The 10,063-nt window shown below is 40.6% G+C and overlaps 1 pseudogene; it reads right to left on the bottom strand.

The window, feature by feature from the left end:
- Window positions 1-6,642: 6,642 nt before the first annotated feature.
- Window positions 6,643-6,742, bottom strand: LOC127089187 (uncharacterized; annotated as a pseudogene).
- Window positions 6,743-10,063: the final 3,321 nt, after the last annotated feature.

The following is a 10,063-nucleotide window of genomic DNA, read 5'->3' as shown; positions in this document are numbered from 1 at the left end:
CCATTTGGAATGTGGAAATTTATGAAATTTGAGTTTAAAGTGTGATGTGCAAAACATGTCAAGGCAAAGTTTCCAAATTTAGCCAATGTTCAAGCCCTTCTGTTTTGATGATGCAAGCCTCAAATGAAAACATCTCCAACATCAAAGTTGTAGCTCTATTCAATACAATCAAAATGGACTTAAATTTTGCATCATTTGGATTTTTGATGAAGAAGTTATGGGCACTTGAAGCTGGACTTTTTTGCCTTTTAATGCCTTTGGTCAAAAAGGACCTATAATGTCTTGCATTATCACATGTATTTCCTTTGATATTTTGAGATTTTGTTCAACATAACATTTGAAGTAGACATCTTAATCTTTCCAATGAATTTGATCCCACCTCAAAATAATAAAAGATGAATGAGTTATGTCCTTGGGAAGTTGACCTAAAATTAGGGTTTCAGTCAAAATGACCTATAATGTATTGGAATGTGAGATGATCTTCCAAGCTTCAAATCAATTTTTGATGAACATGAAAGTTGTTCATATTGTCCTTAAGAAATTGTTTTATTTTGGAACCATCTCCATTTGACCAACACATAAAACGTTAGGTCTCAGTGCATTTCAAAATAGTCAGATGAATTGACTGCTCAACTTCTCAAGTCCACAGTTCATATCTTGATGAATTGATGATTGAGGATACTCAAATAAGTTCAAATATGCATGAAATGATGAATTAAAGAACTTCCCTTGATTGTATTTGATCATGGGCTGAAGTTGCTTCCAGAGCAAGGCATTGTGGTGCATAGATGAATTAGGGTTTCTCTGAGGCACAAACCTCAAACCCTTTGACTTGCTTTGATAAAAAATGATGAATGGAGGTGCTAGGGGGGCATATTTGATGGATGAGAGCTTTGGTAACCATTACCATGCTTGCTATCATCTCCTCTTGACCATGTCTTTGTACCAATGATCTCCTTGAAGCTTTAGACCTTGTGATTGCTTAAGCTACAAACAAAAGATGTTAGTGACATATTTTTGTGCTTTTGGTTAGTAAACAAAATAAGAAAAGCAATGATATACAATTCAAACATGCTTGGTGATCTCAAACTACTCAAAGAAGTCCCACCCAAAGGCAAAGGGAACCAAGATGGTGATGATCCTTGAGGCAATGCCAAATGCAATGTTATGATGCCATGAGGGATCTTAGGGACAAAATTGGGGTCCTACAGATGCCCCTATTTAAGGTCATTCTAACCGGAGAAGTGAAGGTTAAAATCTTCGTCTCGACGGGGTAGAATGGGCTTAAATAATAACAAAGAGACGAATTTTGGTCCCTAAGAGACCTCATGATGCAGATGTATGCCTGCAAATAGTACAAACTCTATGGGGATATGTGTCCATAAAGAAGAAAAGAAATTCGGAGAATCGACAATCCATAGGAGTAATACACTCACTAGGGAGATAGGGACTCTGGGGGAGTAAAGGGTGAAAACGCGTGAGCAGGTCACGACTCAAAGCTTGGGGAACAGAATTCCAAAGGGAATAAATCCAATGGAAAAACTCGAGCTGACTCGAAGATGTCCGTATTGGGGAATACGCCAATACAGCCAAAATTATCCACAATGGATACTTCGGATAAAATCCGGACTTAGGTGAGGATGTCCACTAAGGACTCAGCTGAGGAAGATCCCAACAGCACTCTCCTGGGGAAGCAAGGGGATGAGGTATTACCGGTTACTGGGTAATAAGCTCAAAGAGATGTGTGGTCTGAACACCGGTATAAGGGTGAGAGAACGACACGCTCGGGGAGAATGAATATCTAAGACCGGTATAAGGGTGAGAGATATCAATCAACCAAATCATCTGAGGAAGACCTAAAGGTATATCTCAACTCAGGAAAATCTGACTCCACAGGGGACAAAAAGTCATAATAGGGAGCAGAAGGAAGGAACACTAGGGATGTCGGTTACTGGGCATATAGTAGGTGACCAACCAAAGCGTGAACTGGGGAATATTCCCAAAACACTCATCATCCGAAAAGAGGGCAAAAAGAAAACTCAATTAAGGGATGGACATTCGATTCCAAAACAGGGATACGAATCTTACTCAACTGGGGAAGAACAAAAAGCTTCGACCAAAGAGTGCATGAGATATATTATCTATTACCGTCAGAATGTAGATAATATACTCGCATGGAAGATTATCCACAACCGGTTACTGGGTTAATAAAGGATAGATCGACCGACAAAGAGAAAGGCATCGGGATACCGGAACTAGGTATATAATGATAACCAATTAAGGGGAGCAACAAACATTACCGACAACCGGTATGAAAGATGATTTGCTGGGGATAAAATTGCCTAATCAGAGCAATTATCCAAAAGAATGAAGGGATATCACCACCGAATATTGGATAATGATAACCGTCAAGGAGGGGATTATATCTACCGGATACTGGGTAGAAAACCACGGAAAAGTAACCGTCATCAACTAGGATGAACAAAAAGGTTAACTCTGCAAAGGGGAGAAAGTGGGGTTTACAGCTACCGGTATAAGGGTAGAAAACCACAGACTCCGCCGGGGATAAGATGAATGATTACTGATTACTGAGCAATTAGTTTTTTATACCACAGGGAAGCACATGAAACAGTCACAAGAGGCCAATTTAGGATCAAACCAAAGAGGCAAACTGAACCAAGACTCGTCCTAGTGAGGATATAACTCAATAGGGAAACCCATCCCAATATATATGTTGGGAGGAAGCGAAAACAACCGCCGTCCACGAGGATACAACTCAGTGGGGAATACGGAAGGATAGGTAAACACTTTCTGCTTAAGGGGCTGACTCTATATTGAGGGATCAGACACCAACATCTGTTTGGGGAATGTATTACCAACTAGCAGAGAATAACAAACAAAGATATATGGCAAAAAATGCAATATGAGTATCCGAATGTTTGAAGAATATATGCACACATGCGTGGTTTATGTATGATGAATGCTGACAAACAGACATTTCTAACACAAACGGCTCCAAGGAGTACAAACATCCGGTACTACATCTCAAGAGAGAAAGCCATGTTCACTGGAGAGTATCCGATCTACCAGGGAAACAAGGGTACCCAGGAAGCAACGAAATCTCTGCAGGGGATGAATCATCAGTCATAGTTGGGGGAAGGAATTCATTGCATAGATAAAATCTTCCACATAAGCAACTCTACTGGGGAATCTATCGAAGGGATAAAGGGATTCCGGGGACCAACCACCAAGTGCAGTACCCACCAAGGAGATCACATCTGCTGAGGAGGAAAGGTTGCTACCCCGCTGAAGGGGAGAGTGGTGAATATCTCATCAAGCATTCCAACCAAGGCTCTGGAGGAAGAAGATACAGTCATGCCCGGAATATGAACAAATGTCTTACCCTGTTGAAGATCATACCATCCTTGGGAGAGCACTGATGATCTCCTAAGTATCCTTTTCATCATTGTGAATGTTCATTTTGTTTAAAAACAAGTTATGAAAAATTCTTTTTTTTTTCGAAACAATGATATTTTCTCAATTAAAACAAGCAAAACATTTGTTGAATAGAAACAAATAAGAGTGCAAATGATTGGATAAAAGGCTCGAATTTATTTGATGGAATGGTAGTCTGCAAATGGCAAGACTCCACAGATCTTTACAAATTTGAAATTGGTGATATATATTGGAAAAGGGCTACATTGAATATAATGACCATTTCTCCACCAATTCTGAATTCGATGTATTCGAAGCTTCGGTTGATGACGAATGAGCAAGAATCTCCGACGGATGACAGTTGTAGAACAAAGTCTTGTCAGGATGCAGTTACTTGCCAAATCCCTAATTTTTGCCTAGATTGCCCCAGGATGAGGTACTCAATCTAGCGGGATACAAATATTCATTTTTTGTGTCTCTAACTTTTGCCTGGACCGCCCTTTCGGGTTTTCAATCCACCGAGACGCTCATTTTTGCCTAAGCCGCCCTTTCGGGTTTTCAACTTAGCGAGCTATTCTGTTTTTATTTCTAGGCGAAGTATTTCTTGACTGCATCTGAATTCACAGGACGAGTGAAATCCTCCCCATCCATAGTTGTAAGTATTAAAGCACCGCCTGAAAAGGCTCTCTTAACAACATATGGACCTTCATAGTTTGGAGTCCACTTGCCCCTGGAATCGGGCGCGAAAGACAAGACTTTCTTGAGCACAAGGTCACCTTCTCGGAACACGCGAGGCTTGACCTTCTTATTGATAACACGAAATTATATCATTTTTTAGGACTTAATTCAATTAAACTTTATTATTATTTATTTCAGTTCACTTCATTTTATAAGATATTACGCGGTATTTTCTTCCTATTTGTCTCAGGTGACTTATTTTGAAGCACAAGTAAAAATGAAAGAAAAGGAGGTGCAAAAAGGAAAGAAAATGAACCAAATGTCAAAGCCCAGCCCAAAACACAAAACGCAGGTGCCGTGCATGTGACGGACGTCACAGAGGGCGTGACGAGCGTCACGCCTTGCACACTCCTGTGACGGACGTCACACATGGTGTGACGAACTCACACCATTCCCCTACTTTTTTGGCGCAAGGAACGCCTCAGAGACGTTGAGGAGACGTTGAGGAGTGTTGAGCCCTATATCCACGCCATGCATTTATGCACGTTGAAGACTTTTTGGCAGCGGAAGCGGTTACTCAAACATATATAAATAGCCACTTGCAAAAACCAAAAGGGGTTCCGAAGCTTTTCCACATTTTTCCCTCTGCCGTTTTCGCTTTTGCATATTTTCTTTTCCAGCAGCTTAGGCATTGTTTCTTTATTATTTTTACGAGTTCTACACTATTTCCCTTGCAATTTCCTTTTTCCTTTTTAGCATTTAGTTAATTCTTTTCGTACAATAGTTTCTACACCGGAAACTATTGTACACCTTTTTATCGGATCTAACCTTACGTTAGAATCTAGTCTTATTTCCTTCGTTTTAATTTGTTGTTTAACTGAAGAATCCAAGAACAAATCCTACCGGCTTGTGGTGGAGTGTTCAAGACTATTGTTTAACTCATTCAGGTTCTTTAATTATTATTTAATGCTTTGTTTTATTATTTATTTATATTATCTGCCTGGGATGAGTCTGTTTATGCATGATAAGTATTTTAGTTTGTTTAGCATGTCTAGCTAATTCGCTTAGATATCGGTATGTAAAGTAAGCGGAATAAGGAATCAAGACTAAGTCAGTTAAATTAAGTTTAAAATTAAAATCACTCTTTTTTACGGTCTCAATTTACAGGTTTAATAACAAAAGTTTTTGCGAAAGTAAAAGACATAAAGAAGTTAAAATCAATAGAGCGAGAGTTTGAGGTTTTAACTGGACAGTGTAAATTAGACATTAATTCTAGATCAGGGCGAGAGCAAGTTTTAGAGTTAATTAAATTCCGATCTTTTCCAAAAAGTATTTTTAAAGATTGAATGTGAGGACGAGAGTTAAGCATTCGAATTTAATTATATAACCTAAGTCAACAGAGCGAGAGTTTGAGATAAGGGTGTTTAAACGGTCAGTGTTTTCTTGAAAAGAGTTTCTATGGACTGTATTGCTTTCAAAAAATGGTTTTTTGACTTAATTATAAGTGACAGCTACATTAACATAAAATCATGGTTTATTCAACAGAGCGAGAGTTTGAGATAAAACTTTTAATCAATAGAGTCGACTGAAAAGATTTATTTTAAAACCAAGAAACCGACAAAGAATTGATTCCCTAATTACGACGAACTACATACCGATATCCGCTTTATTAATATTTAATCTAGATCTTAGTTTAGTTTTTAGCTTTCCCCCAAACAATCAAGCATTGTTCACCTTAGCTTTACGAAGTAACCTTAGATAACGGTATATCGATTCATAAGTCCCTGTGGGATCGATATCTTTTAAAACTACGCGATAGAACTGTGCACTTGCAGTTTGTACCCCAAATTCGACTCATAAAGTCGCGATCAAGTTTTTGGCGCCGTTGCCGGGGACTTTTATTTAGTCGATATCGTAACTCTTCCGTTACGCTGTAGAGACTAAGGTTTCTTTTTCTTCTATTCTTTCTTTCGTTGATTTGTATGCCACGCACTCGCTCACAAGGCGAACCGCTCTATTTACGAATCAACGATATCGAACTATATCTCCGAGTCCTACGACGAATTCGGGAATATCGTGCTGCAAACAATCTCCCTCCTGTAGAACTTCCTGATTTCAAAAACCTTTTTCCTTCGATACCCGAGATGGCAGAACCAACTCGTGCTCTTAGAGATTACGCCGCTCCATCGCAAGATGAGCCGCATTCAAGTATTGCTCCGCCCGCAATCGAAGCAAACAACTTCGAACTTAAACCTTCGCTGTTGCAGGCTGTGCAACAGAACCAATTCTCTGGAAATCCTACCGAGGATCCAAACCTTCATTTATCCGTATTTGTCCAATACGCTGATACTGTTAAAGCTAATGGTGTCACTTCGGAGGCAATTCGACTTCGTCTTTTTCCTTTCTCATTAAGAGATAGCGCTCGAAGATGGCTTCAGTCTCTCCCTTCAAACTCTGTCACCACATGGAACGAGTTGAAGAAAGTTTTTCTTGCCCGATACTTTCCGCCAAGCAAAACAACTATGTTAAGAGCCCAGATAAACGGATTTAAACAGAAAGACAACGAGTCTCTTTTCGAAGCATGGGAAAGATACAAAGACATGATGAGACTTTGCCCACACCATGGTTTTGAAGACTGGTTAGTAATTCACACATTTTATAATGGTCTCTTGTACAACACAAGGTTAACAATAGACGCCGCTGCAGGTGGTGCACTAATGAACAAACCTTATGCTGATGCCTACCAGCTTATCGAAAGCATGGCCCAAAACCACAATCAGTGGGGAACCGAACGAACAACGGTGGAAAAGCCTCAAACGAAAACTGGCATGTACGAGATAAGTAACCTTGATCACGTTAATGCAAAAGTGGATGCTCTGGTCCAGAAAATTGAAAGTCTAAATGTATCGCCTCCAACCGCCGTGGTTGCTATAACTCAGAATTGCGAGGTCTGTGGAATCCAAGGTCACACTCCTACGGATTGTCAACTCTTGACAGGAATCTAAGCAGAGCAAGTAAACTATGCTCAAGGAAGCCCTTACTCGAATACCTATAACTCAAATTGGAAGAACCATCCAAACTTTTCATATAAGAGTAATAATGCTTTGTACGCACCTGGACAGTCTCCAAATCAAGCCCCAGCTATACCTCCGGGATATCAGAAACCGAACCCATCCATGCCTAACAATAACGCCCCTAGGAAATCCTACTTGGAAATCATGATGGAAAACTTTATAGCTTCCCAACAACAAACCAACAAAGATTTCTTAAACCAGAATGTACACACTGGCGAACAACTTAAACAACTAGCAAGCAAAGTAGATGCCTTGGCTACCCATAACAAAATGCTGGAAACACAAATTTCACAAGTAGCTCAACAACAAGCGCCTACTGCTGCCCCAACTGGTACATTCCCTGGACAGCCCCAACCTAACCCGAGAAGCCACGCTCATGCAATTATATTAAGAAGTGGAACGGAAGTGGAAGGACCGTCTGATCCAAGGATAGAAAACCAAAACCCTAAGAAATCAACTGAGGAAAGTGAACCTAAGGAAAAGGAAGAGAGTAATAAGGAAACCACAGAAAAGAAGGAATCTTATGTACCTCCACCACCTTACAAACCACCTATCCCTTACCCTCAAAGGCTTGTTAAAACCAAAGATGCGGGCCAATTTAGAAAATTTGTTGATCTCCTTAAACAATTAAACGTTACAATTCCATTCACCGAAGCTATTACGCAGATGCCCTCCTATGCTAAATTCTTAAAAGAAATTCTTTCTAATAAGAGGAAACTTGAAGATAGCGAAACCGTTACACTCCCTGCCGAATGTAGCGCTATAATCCAAAACATGCCTCCTAAACTCAAGGATCCGGGTAGTTTCTCTATACCCTGTCACATAGGAAAATTTGTCATCGACAAAGCCTTATGCGATTTAGGAGCCGGAATTAGCGTTATGCCTTTATCCATATGTAAGAAATTGGAAATGGGAGAATTAAGACCAACCAAAATGTCTGTGCAACTAGCAGATCGTTCCATCAAATATCCTGTAGGAATTCTTGAAAACGTTCCCGTACGCATAGGTCAATTCTACATTCCAACTGATTTTACAATTATGGACATTAGAGAAGATGATATTACACCCATTATACTGGGAAGACCGTTCTTAGCAACTGCCGGTGCAATCATAGACGTAAAACGAGGACGACTCACCTTCGAAGTAGGTGAAGAGAAAATTGAGTTCATTCTCTCTCAATTCTTGAAAGCACCTGCAATAGAAGATACATGTTACTTCATGGATATCATCGATGAATGCATAAAAGAAGCAGAGCTAGGAGAAGACAAATCATCAGACTATCTTTTAAAAGACAAATCTAACCAATGTTTAGCAATAACACCGGACCCGATGCAATGTCTTAACAAACAAACCCTTGACCTGAAAACACTTCCCAAAAATCTGAGATATGAATTCCTAGACTTAGAACTTGAACGACCTGTGATAGTTAATGCAGACCTAGGAAGACTCGAAACAGAAAAACTCCTACATATCTTAAGAAAGTATCCAACCGCACTAGGTTACCACATCACCGATCTTAAAGGAATAAGTCCTTCTATTTGTATGCACCGCATCATGCTAGAAGAAGACTGTAAAACCTCTAGGGAACACCAGAGGAGACTAAATCCGATCCTGAGTGAGGTAGTAAAGAAGGAAATAACCAAGTTATTAGAAGCAGGCATTATATATCCTATATCTGATAGCAAATGGGTTAGTCCTGTACACGTAGTACCAAAGAAAGGAGGCATAACCGTTATTGAAAACGAAAAAGGGGAAACTATAACTAAACGAATCGAATCGGGATGGAGAATGTGCATTGACTATAGGAAACTAAACAAAGCAACCCGAAAAGATCATTTCCCTTTACCATTCATTGACCAGATGTTAGAACGATTAGCAAAACATTCACATTTCTATTATCTAGTGTCGCATCACGCGAAAAACCGGCGGGAAAACAAGAACAACAGAGCCGCCACCGTGCGTTATTTATCCCAAAAGAGGGAAAGGAAACGCTCAGAGTAAACCTGGAAAGAACATGGTCTCGCGACCAAAGAGAATGGGTTCGGGAGTCGGTTATGCGAAGGGAAGGTATTAGCACCCCTACGCATCCGTAGTACTCTACGGGATCCACGCACAAAAGGAAGGAAAATGGTTGCTATAACACTGCTCAAACTCACACACACTGGCTGAAAGAGACAAAAGAAACTGACTGAAACTGACTCGGCAGGATATCGCATCCTGGGCCTACTTAGTCTATCAGGCATAGACATCAGAGTCGAAGTAGTTCGGACTGGGGAGACAACACATGCTCGCTAGGATATCGCATCCTATGCATACGTATCTTCTCGGACGAGAGAAGAATCAGAGCATTCGTAGCTCGGCTGACACGAACACAAACAAACACAGGCAAAGGCAAACGTGGAGCCTGAATGCCAATCACTGGACTTACATCAGCATCCGAACCAAAACACACACCAAGGGGCAAACGTGGAGCCTGAATGCCAATCACTGGACTTACATCAGCATCCGAACCAACAAAACCACACTGGAACCCAAATGCCACTCGATGGACTTACATCAGCTTCCAAGCACACAACAAGACAGAACAAAGACACAGGCGCCCGGAGAGATCAGCTCATCTCCTGCCTACGTACCTCATCTGGTATGAGGATCAGGGCGACGTAGTTCCCCTACAGAGGGATAAAGGACTAGCCTAACCAGATAACAGAGGGAGACACAACTAGGGAGACTACGACTCGAGCCTAGATGTTTTCATGCAAAATCATCCCTAAGTTAAGGTTTCTAGCTAACTGGCACAGGGAGCCAGCCTATCCTAATCATGACTTGCACAGGAAGCAAGCCACACCAAACCTAACTTGCACAAGAAGCAAGGCTCT

The sequence above is a fragment of the Lathyrus oleraceus genome, chromosome 5 (genome assembly GCF_024323335.1).
Source record: "Lathyrus oleraceus cultivar Zhongwan6 chromosome 5, CAAS_Psat_ZW6_1.0, whole genome shotgun sequence".
Classification (NCBI taxonomy): Eukaryota; Viridiplantae; Streptophyta; class Magnoliopsida; order Fabales; family Fabaceae; genus Lathyrus; species Lathyrus oleraceus.
The sequence above is the reverse complement of the archived record's forward strand: the minus strand, read 5'-3'. Positions and strand labels throughout refer to the sequence as shown.